Source organism: Aythya ferina (genome assembly GCF_964211825.1).
Source record: "Aythya ferina genome assembly, chromosome: 2".
Taxonomy (NCBI): domain Eukaryota; kingdom Metazoa; phylum Chordata; class Aves; order Anseriformes; family Anatidae; genus Aythya; species Aythya ferina.
In genome coordinates, this window is record NC_140297.1 from 116499305 (window position 1) to 116514738 (window position 15434).

A 15434-nucleotide genomic window follows, 5' to 3' on the forward strand; every position below is an offset into this window, starting at 1 on the left:
AATATTTCAGGTAATTTATAGATGGCATGCAGCTTTTATTTACCATTTTTGGTGTAATTTGAAAGGAGCTTGACCTAGAACATAGTTTATCATTCCCGGTTTCCTCTATAGGACATTGGAATTAGGAGGGTGAAGACCTTGACAAGAAATAGCATAATAGGCAACAATCTCTGCTAGTTCAAACTACTGAAACCAGTAATAATTCTCCCATGACAAAACCACGGTCCTTCAGGAATTTTTGAACTTGGCTTACAAGGACAATATTGCAGAGCAAGAACACGCACATCTCTTCTTTCCTGTGTTCTCTGCTCCTTTTTTTTTTTTTCCCCTCTCCTGAAAGAAGTAGGAAAAGCAAACACAGGCATATCTGAGACAGGACTCTGGAAATGGTGGCTTTTACTGGGGAGGGAAGATTGGGTTAAATTGTTGCTCTGTCTCAGAGCTTGCCAGCACAAAACATCACATCTGCTGCTGCTGCCTTGAGAGCAAGTGCATGCTGAGGGCTTCAGGCTCTCATTTTGGCCATGCCAAAGCCCTCTGATTAAGTTGTTAAAGCTTTGAGCTCCAGCTGGTGCTAGCTTGGGAGATAAGGTGGTCCTCCTCCCAAAGTGCCTCCAATCTGCAGGGCCAGTGGGTCCCAGGCTCCCCAGAAGGCCACAGGGGAATACCTGCATCTTCATAACATCAATGATGCAGCAGCAGAGTGTTTCACTGCCATTTCTGTGGTGACTTAAAGAAAATGAACCCGGTTGCAAAAGGGACAGCCATGTTAAACTGCATGAAATACTCTCCAAGCAGCTACTTTAAGGGAATTTCTATTGTTATAGAGCACATTTGGCATTTGCTCGGGACACAGAGTTTTCTGTCCTGCTTTTAACATGCCCTCACTGTCTCCCCAGTTCCCCCTTCCCCCCCCAATTCCTTTTACTCTCCACGTTTTTGTATATGGACAATAACTAAGATGTATTTTATTGAATTTCCACAGATGCATATATATTTAAAACACATGACCAGCCACATGATAAATAATACAAGAGTTTTACAGGACATTACACAAAAGACACCCACTTATGCTCAAAATTACCATGTCTCTTCAGGGTCACTGAAAAAGCAATCAGAAAAGACGGCAGGAATCTGAATGCTTAGACTTTCAGGGTGTGTTTTCTCCAAAACTTCCTAAAATACATGGGACAGCAACAAGGCCCAAATGGGATCCTGCTCCTGCAGGGTTGATGTCACTGCAGCTGTTGGTCCTACCTCAGATGAGGTAGGGTCAGCCTTTGAGACCTTTAGGCAATGCTGACCTGATGGTGAATCAGTGGAAAACAGGTCTGGAAGCTATGTCTGGAGGTCATCTGGTCTTTCCTGCTAGAAGTCCCTTTGACGTCAGTGCACAAAGTTGGGTATGAGAATAAGTCTCTGGAGGATTCACCAACAAAGACACATACTTTAACTGGAAAAGCCTGAAAATATCACACTATCAAAAGACAACAACTAAAAGAGTAATACACATTATGCAGAGGAGATGCATGCTTGGCTTCCATGGTGTTGTAATACACAGCTCTTTAAAATAATCAGAAAAACCTTGGGATATTTCTTGTGCTGTGACTGCACTTTGAGGTGTGGTGCTGGTTAGCTACACGGTGAGATAATATTTTGAGCTATTAGCATAAACCACAAATATATATATTTTTTAATAAACGTACATAGGACAGTCAGGAACGGAAGTTTGGAGTCTCCATGTTTGGATTTACAGTCACTTTCAATTCTGCATTCCCTGTAGTGGAAGCCAAGGCTGATTTGTGTGAGATGATATATATATTTTTTAGCCTGGGAAATATGTGATTATATATTTACATAACACCTTTACATAATGTGAGGGGAAAAAAAAAAAAGCTGTATCTTTTCAGGTTCCTTCCAATTGGCATTGGGCTCTCTGAATCTAGCTGTCAGCTCTAAGTACAGAGCAAAACGTGCGCATAAAAGGTCACATTCAACTTTGACTAGAAAATGTAGTGTTTTAAAATTCATGATAGCATCCATGTCAGTTCCTCTTATAAGTTAACAGAAGGAACATTATGCCTTTGCAGTGAAATCTCCATATGCTTAGACATTAGGAACAACAGTGCACTTAGATAATGGTCCCTCTACATGTGGGGGAAGGTTTCCTTCTTGTCTGAGCAGCTTTTTCTGTAGCAATCACAATGTCCTATAAACTTTTCAAACCTACCAGTCTTCGGATTTTCCCACCCATTTTTCATCAGCGTTAGTCATCAGTTATTGCTAGCAAAGTGTGTGTAAATGAAATGCCACCAGCTTCAGGGGCTCTGTGTTACTATGTGTTAAGGTCTGATGAAAGTGCTGATGGATTATTGGAATTGAAAAAAAAATGTTTGTTTTTAAAGATTAAACAATAAAACTTATTCTCACCTAATGAATGAACTCATAATTTTTGTTGCTAGCAATGTATTTAAATATACTGAATACAACTAATTTTTATAGTGTCAGTGCAGAAATGGCAAGGCAAACCAGTGAGGTTTGTGCTGCAACATAGCATAGAAGATGTGGCATGTCCTGCCTGCCTGATAAGGTTTTTGAAGGTGAAACATTGCATTTCTGGGAGAACTTGGTTGCTCAGAAAGGTTTAAGTCTGCTCCTGACCAGAGGGGACTGAAAGTCATTCCTACCTGGTAGGAAGGCCAGCGATGAAGAAAGGCAGAGCTCACACATTAACAGAGTGAATTCATTGCATACACACAGTTTAGCAATGTCCTAGCAGTGAAAGCATCCATAAAACCCCTCTTTGCTTGGATTGAAGGGATGAGGGACTGCTCACCAGGGGCCTCAGCTGGCTGAGCTGAAGACAGCAGGGCAGAGGTGGTGGCTCTGGGCTGGGGACCATTAATCCTTCAGCCAGAAGAGCAGTAACCAGAAACCTGTGCACCTGCATTCCATGATCACAGAACCCTTTCTCCCCCTCTGTATTTGCCTCGTGCACTCATTTACGGTTTTGTTTTATAGGAAGTGGTGAGCTTTGGGTTAGGAACTGCTTTCTGTTCTGCACAGGAAGGATATCTAAGCCACGTGGGGGACACCAAGCCCTGGCTCACTGCCAGAGGGCTCCTGCTGCTCCTGACTCTGCTCTATACCCACAGTGAGAAAGAAATGTGTGCTGTAAGCAGGCAATGTATCATGTTTTGGGAGCATCATACTTCCCTTTTAAGTCATTTCACGTGCTGAGCAGTGATGTCCCTGCAGTAGAAGGAGTATCCGTCAAAGGTTGTAGAAAACAAGTTAGCTACCTGGTTGCATCACATCTCAGTCAGAAGACACAGCCCTATCCATCTTTTTCTGCTGTCCTCCCTCCATCCTCTCTGCTCTGCTTTCTGCTTTCCATTAGCTTTGTACTTTACTTCCACTCAGTGTATCCCTGGAGAGATCTGTAGCAGGCACCTTGCCTTCTCAATACACTCAACGGAGGAATAAAAACCTGTGAACTGCCCAGTTTCTTTGTGCAATGTTAAACCTTTGTGATTGAAGGCTTATATTTTCAACCATTGCCTGAATTGAAATGGTATGTGGAGGTCAGAAGCACCTTCACGGTGCTGGCTCATGCTATATGTTTATTTATTTATTTATTTATTTTTTTTACTTGTTGTCTTCATTTTAGCAAGGTACTGTGAAAGCTTTTCTCTAGCACATCTGCCAAGATCTGACACTTTCCTGTAATGGGATTGGAAAGGAGGCTGGGCAGTCCCCATTATTTTTTCCCTTTGTGAGAAAAACACTATCTGCAGAGAGAAGAGAGAAGCAGTGGAGGCATTACTGCAGCACATGCTTTTCTTGCTATTGTCCCTTTTTAGAGAAATACGCCTTCTCCTAGAGATGGGCTTTTACCAAAGAATTTGGTGACATTCATCTTGTCACAGCATAGATGCAATTAGATAAAGGACAACTGGAAATAAAAACTAAGCAGAAGGGCTCTTACCAGGAAAGTGATGGATGGCATGCTACTGATGCAGTGTCCCTAGGAAGGCTAGAAATAGGCTTTTTAGGCACAATCCAGTGCATAAGCAAGAGGGAGCTGTGGAGCTGTAATATGGACAAGTTCTGCATCTTCAGCAGTGCAAACAGTGATCCAAGGCATAAATCCAAATGTTACATTCCTGAAGGGAACCCCACAAAGGCACTTCACCTACCAAAAAAAGAGAGAGAGGAAAGATTAAAAAAAGAAAGAAAAAGAGAGAGAAAAAGAGACCATAGTGTGTAGATATATTTTTCAGTGGATTTTAAATTGCAACTGTGATTGTGAGTGGTGCGACAAAAGCACTGTCAGAAATATCAAAAAATGTTCAATACAAAAATTTGGAAGTGCAAGGCTTGGATTTTCTGAGTCACTTTAAACTTATAAGGGTATTTTAGCATCACCTGGGATGTGTCAAAACAGGCAAACCCTTTGTCCTTGAGACATGCTCTGGAGGTGCAAAAGTGTTGTCAGAGTGCAGGGCAGCAGCTGGGTGGCTGCACTGCCCCAATGATAGCATGGACCCTGAATCACTCTAGGGTGTGCTGAAGAGATTAAAACTGCTTTATCTACTGCACAACCCCCTCCTCTGCAGGACACCTCACAGGCCCATAATGCAGAGATGATGTTTCTGTGATGGTGCTACAGCCTCTACAGGACAGGGGACTAGGAATAAACCTCAGGAGACATTCAGGAGACATGCTGAGAAGGACGAGCTCGTCTTAACATCCCAAGTAGAGTCGAAGCTTTGGAAAGCTACCAGAACTCTCCTGCAGAATGAAGGGAGAGTGAACAAGTGGGAAAACACATCTTCCCCTGACCCTACCTCAGAAACTATTAACAGTGACACCTTTCACACTTTTTTTCTCGGGGTGCCTGTCTATGGAGGGGTCACAGGGAGATGGCCAACTATGATTTCTTTCTTTCAAGTTATCTCCCTGAAACTTTAACTTCTAGGAGTTTAAAGTCTTTTGACTTGCATAAGAAGTCAAATCAGCATTTGTGAAAACAATATTTCTTTTACAAACAGCACATTCTCACAAACTGACACTTCACAAAAGTGACAATAAAGCCACCAGTATGTACCTAAACCTGTTTCTTCTTACCATAAAGCAAGGCCTGAATTCACAGTAAGGCACCTTTTTCATACAGCCTGTTGTTCAATCTTAACAAATACTTAAAAACATTCTTCAAAGTCAGCCTTACCTAAATGCACTTGAGCTTCTAAGGTTGGTTTTCTTAATTTATTTAATAATTATTATATAAGAAAAAAAAAAGTTTTATGGCTGGGAAGGAAGCTTAGAATCCATGTAAGTAGCTTCACTGAAAGCAGACAAGGTGAAGGAAGTACTCAAACTCCCCAACATGAAATAACTGTAGAACCCAGGAACAATTACCTGCCAGCTTCTGAACTTGAGTCATTGCCAAACTACTTCACAGGGAAGTAGCACCACCAGGGTTTTCCTGTACCGAGGAGGCACCACCAACGTAACTAACTCATAGAGTCTCTAAACCTATTTCACAGAGATGGTAGAAAAAGATGGTAGAAAACATGAAGAAAAAGCAGCCTACTGGGGAACACTGAGTCTGTTTCACCATGACAGTAGAAATGCACCCTAGGTAACCTGAGCCTCAAACTCCCCTGGGGAAGCAATTCCTCCTGTAAGTCCTCATGCTTCCTATATAGTAAAGGTCAAATGATCCCCACCTGGCAGATTTCACTTCACAAGGGTGGATCCAAGAGACCTTGTGGAATAGGCTCATCTACCTGTCTTCAATGTTTTAAGGTCAATTGCTCCTTATTGCTAATAGAAATAACCTGATAAGGGGCTTAGTGGTTAGAGTTGACCTAATGAATTACCTACAAATGGTGCATAAGGGTCATATTTCTGTTACTCATTCTGTGAGGAAAATCAGTACAGAGCCTGTTAAAATAAGATAAATAAACATAAATAAAAGAAAAAAGAAAATGACCTTAAAGGCAAAATTGCTGTCATAGATTTTCATCTGTCTAGTCATGACTGATAAAGGATATAGCAATCAGAATGACTTTTCTTGACATTACTGTTATTTAAATTCCTAGCTGAAACCAGGACAGCTGTTTTCTGGCTGGTCATTGGAAGAAGGTTGGCTGGCTTGAGGGAGCTTCTGTACACATGGCTTTTAGGCTGCAGCCAAAGTGTTCCTCTAGATCTGGAAGTTTGAAGATGGTTGAGTGGTTAGAAAGCTGCCTGGCAGAGAAGGACCTGGGAGTATTGGTTGATAGTTGGCTGAATATGAGCCAGCAGTGTGCTCAGGTGGCCAAGAAGGCCAACAGCATCCCGGCTTGTATAAGAAGCAGTGTGGCCAGCAGGGCTAGTGAAGTGATTGTCCCCATGTACTCAGCTCTGGTGAGGCTGCACCTCGAGTACTGTGTTCAGTTTTGGGCTCCTTGCTACAAGGACATCGAGGTGCTCGAGCGAGTCTAGAGAAGGGCGACGAAGCTGGTGAGGGGTCTGGAGAACAAGTCTTATGAGGAGCAGCTGAGGGAGCTGGGTTTGTTCAGCCTGGAGAAAAGGAGGCTCAGGGGCAACCTTATCGCTCTCTATAAGTACCTTAAAGGAGGCTGTAGTGAGATGAGGGTTGGTCCATTCTCCCATGTGCCTGGTGACAGGATGAGGGGGAATGGGCTAAAGTTGCACCAGGGGTGTTTTAGGTTAGATATTAGGAAAAACTTCTTTACCGAAAGGGTTGCTAGGCATTGGAATAGGCTGCCCAGGGAATTGGTAGAGTCACCATCCCTGGAGGTCTTTAAAAGATGTTTAGATGTAGAGCTTAGTGAAATGGTTTAGTGGAGGACTTGTTAGGGTTAGGTCAGAGGTTGGACTCGATGATCTTGAAGTCTCTTCCAACCTAGACAATTCTGTGCTTCTGTGAACAAATATATTTTGCTCCAGGTGTGACATAGCTGGGACCAGTCCTGTCCTTCTTGCACTGTGGTGATTGCATCGTTATTGCCAATTGCACTTTGCAGTTACTCACGGATTTTAATCTTATTGTTTTATGAAGTGCAACTAATTAATCCTCTCATTCCACTCAGCTCAACAGTTGCTATTGAGGATCATCTGCATTTTCGTTTCAGATGAAGAACCACAGCAGAAATTTCAGGACACTTGTCAGTGTAATTGGAGGAGTCAAGGTGCTGGAAACTGGTCCCCATCACTTGGAATCCAGGAACAGCTCTGGCTACACATCTGTTATTTGGAGGAGCCACACCAGAAAATTAATAGCTGTGAGCTGAAATGAGGATGAGTCTTGTTGTCTTTTGTTTGACATGTCTCACTTTCTGAAGAGGGTCAGGGCCAACCTATTCCTTTGACAGAGAGACACTGGCAGACACTGTCTGCCAGTCAGTTGTAGAGATTTAGTTCAGAGAGACTGGCAGAAGAATTCTTGGGTACTAAAACATTTTCCTTTTCAATTATCTTATTTTTCCGCTATGACACTCTGTTTCCTATCAGGCTTCATGCTGAGACAAGGTTGTTACTGAATGCTGATTACCTGCTGTTCAGGGAAAATCACATCTTTTTGACAGGTAGTTTTTCCAATTCTGCATGCATGAACACAGACAACTTCTCTATGGACTGTGGTCACAGTCAGTGTACTGGCTGACAGACAGAAGTGTGGTGGTTTAACCTGGCCAGCAGCTAAACACCACACAGCCATTTGCTCACCCTCCCCCCTCCCTCTCTGGGATGGGGGAGAGAAATGGGAAAGTGAAGCCCATGAGTTGAGATAAAGACAGTTTATTAAGACAGGAAAATAATAATAACAACAATAATAATAACAATAATGATGATAATAGTACTACTACTACTAATATGTACGGAATAAGTGATGCACAATGCAATTGCTCACCACCCGCTGACCGATGCCCAGCCTAACCCTGAGAAGTCCAGCCCCCCTCCCCTGGCTAGCCACCCCTATATATTGTTTAGCATGACATTGGATGGTATGGAATACCCCTTTGGCCAGTTTGGGTCAGCTGTCCTGGGTCTGTCCCCTCCCAGCTCCTGCTGTACCCCCCAGCCTTCCCATTGGCAGGACAGAGCAAGAAGCTGAGAAGTCCTTGGCTTCGTGTAAGCACTGCTCTGCAACAATTAAAACATTGGAGTGTTATTAGCACTCTTCTCATCCTAAGCCAAAACATAGCATTCTACCAGCTCCTAGGAGGAAAATTAACTCTGTCCTAACTGAAACCAGAAGTGTACAACAGAAATGACTATGCTGTTTTAAAATACTAGATAAGTCCACGGTTTAAAAATACCTTTCTTTTCATTCACTGCCCAGTCCATAGTTCATCCACTCCAACTCACCACATTTGGGTTTTAAATTGGTGTGTGGGGGGGTGGGGGGTGGGGGGCAGGATCCTTCAATAAGCCCCAGCTGCCCCTCCAGGTTATCTCCAGTAGAGAGGCAGAGCCTGTAAGCCAGAAGACTAACTTAAATATTTGTGCAAGAAAATTTTGGTCCAGCCCATTATTCAGAAGTGTTTTGCACAGTTTGATGTAGTGACATTTCTTTGCTGATTTCTCTTCCCAAAATATTTTATTAATTTCAATTCGTACTTGTGTTGGATTAAGTTCCACTCCTGACTGAAAGTGGATTTTCTCCCATGATTTTTTCCTACAAAAGCCACAGTTCTAAGCCAGGATATCTGTGGTAGTAAATCTGCGTGATATTTTTGATTCTGAAGTGGCACTCCAAGGTCTGCTCTGAATGTAGACTTCCCTGGTGAATTTTACCTGCCCTGCCAGCTGGCCACTTTGCAAGGTGGGGGTGAATCTGACAGCAGCTTATGCTCCCATGGGCAAAATCCAGATAAACAGCATTCTTACCTAGATCCCAATACACCAAGCCCATAAAACCAAAGTGGTAACCAAACCACAAGGCAGAGTGATTTCCTCCAAAATATACTATTAAATCCTATTTTATTTTTAGCCTGGCTCCTGCCCACTCCAGCTGAATAGGACTTGGTTTTCTACTTTTTTCAATTATCAACTCCAAACCTATGTCTGAGGTCTTGCTCTTTGCAACTTCACAATAGCAGATTGCTTTGCTGGCCCAAATACATTTGCCAGTGCCAGGTTTCTGAAATTTGCATTTAATGGATTTGGCTAAAAAAAGTAAAACAGAACTGAAGTAAAGGAAAAATGTTCTCCCTATACAGGCTATGCTGTCTGACATAGAAGAGCCTTATTTTGGTGTAATGAAAATGTTATTTCCCTTTGTTTTAATGCTGTACATCTTCTTGCTGTTCCCAGTGAACATTTCCATAGTGAATTATCATCTAATTTTAAACAGCTAAAGGCTTTATAGGCTGCAATATACGAGGGTAGTAACAACTGACTAGAAATGTGAAGCTGCTGAGTGATCTATGCAATACACCAAAAACTGAAACAAGACAGAAAAGAGCAATCCCACTGTAGTTATGTATTCACTATTTAGCTAGTATTAAAAACAAAAGGTAGAAGAATAGCCTTTTCCCAAGGGAAACATGACTTTGAAATTAGTATTTCTTAGAGAAATGGAGATAATGTCTTTTCTTTCAGCATGGATGGAAGATATAAAACCAAAGTTAGGTGGGCTCCGATGTGTAAAGAAGGGATATGTGAGATTTGCAAGGAGATCAACAGGAATATTGTCTTGGCAAAGACTGCAGACTTTGTTGAAGCTGAGGATCAAAACCCTCTACCTTTACATTCTGCCACTGTAGTGGGTTTACATGGCAAGGTTTTGGTAGCAGGGGGCTATAGGGGTGGTTTCTGTGAGAAAGATCTAGAAGCTGCCCCATGTTTGGGAAGGGCCCCATTGTTTTCCAGATCCAAGCCAATAAGCAATGTTGTTTTGCGCCTCTGTGAGAGCATATTTAAGACAGGGAAAAAACGCTGCGCCAGACAGCAGCCGGGAGAGTCAAGGGAGTGAGGAACAGCGCCAAGGTCAGTGTAGAAGGAGGGGGAGAGGTGCTCCAGGCGCCGGAGCAGAAGTCCCCTGCGGCCTGTGGTGAGGACCATGGTGAAGCAGGATGTCCCCCTGCAGCCCATGGAGTACCACGGTGGAGCAGGGTTCCACGCTGCAGCCCGTGGAGGAGACCACGGTGGAGCAGGTGGCCCTGCACCGACGGAGGCTGCCGCCTGTGGAAGACCCCTGCCGGAGCAGATTCCGGGCCGGACCTGTAGCCCGTGGAGAGGAGCCCACGCAGGAGCAGGTGACCTGGCAGGAGCTGCTGCCCGTAGGGGAGCCAGGTTGGAGCAGTTTTCTCCTGAGGGATGGACCCCGTGGTACAGACCCATATCTGGAGCAGTTCTGGAAGAGCTGCTGCCTGTGGGAAGCCCACACCGGATCAGTTCATCAAGGACTGCATCCCGTGGGTGGGACCCCACAGCACAGGGGACGAGAGTGACCGAGAAGGAGCAGCAGAGAAGAAGTGCTGTAGACTGACCAAAACCCCCATTCCCCGTTCCCCTGCGCCGCTCGGGGGGAGGAGGTGGAAGAGGGTGGATGGGGGGGAAGGTGCTTTTGGTTTGCTTTTTCCTTTGTTTCTCACTTCTCTCGCTTGTTAGTTGTAGGCAATAAATCTTACTATCTCCTTATGCCGAGTCTGTTTTGCCCGTTACAATAATTATTGCGTGATTTTCTCGTCCTTATCTCAATCCTTGAGCCCTTTTCACATATTTTCTCCCCATTCCTCTTTGAGGAGGGGGAGTGAGAGAGCGGCTGTGGTGGAGCTCGGCTGCCCACTCGAGCGGAACCACGACAGCCACAAAAGGCTTGATTTAACTCTTGTCTTTTTTAAATTGTCAATAACGCATTTCTGATTTGAAAGCCCAGGGATTTTATGTGCTCAGAAAATTCTAATCCTCATATGCCGAGAAGACAAAAAGACTTGGCTAGCTCACTTTAGTGATAAAGAAGACAGGAAATTTTCTTCATTCACTTCTCAGGTCTTACAGAGTTCAAACAAGAGGTGTATCTGTATCTTGATGTTTCTATATTTGTCTTGCCTCTGACACAAGTTTCAGATTTGGTTAGCTCTGCGTACAGTGACTATTTCAGGTTGTTGCATTCAATAAGCATGGATTCAGTGTGCAGTTCTATGTAAGTGAGCAGACTGTATGTATGGGGTGACTTACTTTACTCTGGAGATTTTGAAGGTTATCATATGCCCATTTGAAATTAAATCACCTGCACAGTTCAGACCTCTGTGGAACCATATTTTCCACATCATTCTGCTTCTTTTTAATTTTAATTGAGGGTTATACTGCACAAAATCTGAAGGGGCTGAATTATAAGTTATTAGTAATGCCTATTATTTTTGTTTCCACTAAAAAAACAAATAATATATCAATGTTTTAGAAGCGATGAAAGAGACCTTTTCCTCCATTACTCTTTACTGGCTTTAGGCCATCACAGTTGCCCTGGCAGAAAAGCTGGGTGGAAAAGGGGTCTCAGAGATGTGCATTTCACTCATAATGGATTTGTTATGAGTTTTTATTCTGGTACACAGGAATGGGGCAAGGCTCCAGAATCAGAAGCTACTCAGCATGAGAAAGGATGGCTGCCCTCCTTTTTGTCCCTCTGATGGTATTGCTCCTCCCTAGTCAAGAGAGAACTTGGAGAATCTTAGTAGTCTGAATAATGCTGGTTGGCTCTGCCCCTTGCAGGGCTCCTGGACACTTGAAGATAGACTCAACTTGGCCAACATTTAAACCAACAAGGTTATTTTGAAAACGTATAGGAAAACATGCAGTACATTTTCAAACATTGGTATCTTCACTCATAATTTCCAATTGATATATGGAAGTTAAAAAAAAATGAACTTTCCAATTTCTAGTTGTGTGTCCTTTTCCTTTGGCAAAAATGAGAAACAGGCAAAAGGAGGAGTGAAGAAGAATAGAAAGTGCAGAAAAGAAAAGGAAATCAGTAATCAAAAGTATTTAAGCATTTTCTAACATGGAAAGAAAAATACATGATTTTTTTTTTTTCAAATATTATTTTCCAGTATAAATATTTTAATAAAAATATTATACACATTGTTGCCAACAGAAGAAAACATCATTCTCAAAATTTTATTTTTTCAGAAGTTAGGAAATTTTCCATTTGACTATTTATGCAGCTTTATGGAGGGCACTGTATAAGTGGACTCTGGAATCTTTCTTTTCTGTAAGAGTAGGCTCTAGCAAGTGCATCAAATGAGCCTGATGCCAGAGAGGAACTGCAGTAATTCCACACACAATGTAGCTTACATGATGCAAGACAAGAATTTCTCCAATAATTTCCGGAGCTTGGAAATGGATTTACAGCAGATGGGCTATTACTCTACGTAGGATAGCTGAAGACCAGCTGCTCTGAAAAATTATGTTTGCATAAGTCTGTGCTTGGGAAGGCTGGTGGTTTCCCTCTACCCCTGCAGTGTGCCTGGAAGTACCAGGTTTTAATTGCCCTAGGCAAATAAAAGCAACTACAATTATCTAATCATAAGTATCATTTTCAAATTTCTTTGTACCCACTACTATCAGGTAGAATTGAAATAATAACACAAATACATGTTAAAGTTCCTAAACTTACTTCCTATATGAAATTGTTCACAGAACATACAGGTATATGCATCTTCTGGGAAAACACACAGGGGGATAAGGAGTAAAAAGTTACAAGACCTGAGGTGGTGTAGTAGGATGCTTCATGCACTGTAAGAGGTGGCATACCTAAGTTTGCTGAAACTGGAGCTGATGAATCACTTCTGCTGAATGGACAATGTGTAACTCCATCCTTTTACTTCCTTGTAACCTTAATTTGGAAACCACATGTGCTAAGTTACATTTACCTCTCTAAAAACCCTTTGAAAAGATTATTTTGTGTTGGATGTCATGGAATGGTTTTGCCAGTACAAAATTCAGCTTTGCTGGTATAGCAATGCCTGCCCCAGAAATGCTTTGAATTCTGATACCACTGCACAAGGAAAGTGCCTATAGCAACAGATACGGTCTCTGGCTTAAGGTCCAGAGAGCACTTCTCCACTGCTCTTCAATGGCAGCCTTGAGCGTACAAAGTGTCAAAATATGCTTGGAGATACATCTGTCATTTGCCCTTTTTTCTTTGATGGTTACTCACAGAAACATCTAGGGGGATCATTCCCAGGGACACTGATTTTTGTACAAAGTGTACTTTTCACAGAATCATAAAATATGCATGTTGGAGGGGACTCATAACGATCACTGAGTCCAACTCCTGGGTCTCAAAAAAAAAAAAAAAAAAAAATCAGATCATGTGTCTGAGAGCATTGTCAAAATGCTTCTTGAACTCTTGTCAGGCTTGGTGTCATGACCACTTCCCTGGGGAGCCTGTTCTAGTGTCCAAGTACACTTTACTCAATATACCTTTAAGTATACTTTTTTCAGTATACCTTTAAATGTGGAAGTTAGAAGTTAATGGATAACAAAATTACTTTGAATGTTTAAAATATTGAACTTTGGGTATTCTCATGTAGTGAAACAATACTTCCTCAGGCATGCTTTTTTTAAATGTAAATTTGAATCTTGGCAAAAACACTGAGGCAAGGCTGCAGTGGGGAGATGCACACAGCTTCCTACGTTCCCTCATAGGACATCCCTCGTTGCTCTAAGAGTGTCAGGAAGAAAACAACAAGGCAGTGAGATGCCTCCAAACACACATAGGAAATGAGAAGAAACTGGAATGAAAGCAATGACAAAACTGAATCACAAAAAGGTGGTAAAAACAATCTGCAGGACTAGATTATTAGCATTAAAAAGTGCTGCTCTTTGGGGAAGGAACTCCAGAAAAAAAAAGGGAGGAGATTTGTGTTCTGTGTCCAGATTGAAAATATCTGTTTCTTTATCTCAAAACCAAAAGGTTTGTTGAGTGACACTGAATGAAGGTAAAGGGGAAATGGAGACCTATGAGGTTGTGGTAAGAAATCTGTTATAAATCACCTAGTTGGGAAGAAGTGGAAAGTGTTTGAAATGGTTTGAATGTACAAACCCACAACAACGAATGAATTAAAGGACTTGAATTACTTGAATAACTACTGGGAGATAAAAAGAGACCTATATGGCACATGTTCAAATATATAATAGAACAAAGATAGTATGCAAAAGAAGCTAGGCATAAAGTCTTCTTCACAGTATGGAGGATATTGCATGATGTTGAGCTATTTTCTGAGTGATCTTGACTCATAAGGAGGAATTAATTAAAATATCACCACAGAAAGAAGTGTGGTTAAAGAGAATGAAAAAGCTTGTAGTTGTTGATTTTGCTGTTTTACAAAATTTTAATGAGAAGTAGCAGAACTGGTTTCAGAAAAACAATGTATCTATGATACTTGGCTCTGTGGGAATTTTGGGAATAAGTTTGAATTTGGCATATAAAGGGAGGCAGGATAATTTAGAATTACAAAGCAGTTAGCAAAAATTAATGGTAACCTCAAGAAAAAAAATAGTGAGACAGTACCTGGAATCTTTCAGTGACCACAAAATCACAAAGATATTGTATCAGACATGAAAACAAGCTGTATGCATTAAAGAATAATTTAAGAATGTAAAGAAAGCAGAGATGCATAGTCAACCTCACATACTGAAAGGGGAAAAACATCTTTTAGAAGTGAAAAGGAAACAAAGAAAGTACTGGTCCTTAGCATATAAAGAACAAATAAGAGAGAAAACAGAATACTGAAGAACTAAATTATTACTTTGCTTCAATATTCAGAAAAAAAAAAGTGTAATAAGATACATTTTACTAAATTATACTTAACATAAATATGTAAGAAACCAACAGATGGTTTATTCAAGAGCAGATATTCATATCAGAGATGAAAATGAAAAATGGAGTAACTCGGATCAGCCAGAAAACATTAATTTTCTTTCATGGTGGTTTTCCAGAATGCATTCCCAATAACTGTGTAATTCTCAGTAAAATAAAATCACTCAGCTCTCCTGGAATTGGGTACTAGGGAATTATGAGGTTTTCAGGTTCAATGCCATTCACATGGTTGGTTTACCTGGAAAGAAAAAGTCAGAAAGCTTCCAGACTCTCAAAAATTCATTACGCTGCCACACACGTGGACAGAAAAGAAGGTGGATTATAAGAGATATCTGGAAAACACTTTTTCACTAGTAAACTGCCTGATTTATAACCCTGAAGTTAACTGAAGTTGACAGCCCTCCATAGGGGTACTATGATTTAAAAAACACACAGCTGATAGGATATCAAATTTTAATTTTTCAAAAGAGAGGTAGTTGGCAAATAACATAGAAAGTCTTTTAATTTCTTTTGTGTTCACTGCACTTTGCCTTTGGCTTAGATTTCTGAACCTGAAGTGAATAGAGAATCATTTCTGTTCAAAGTCCCATTGTCC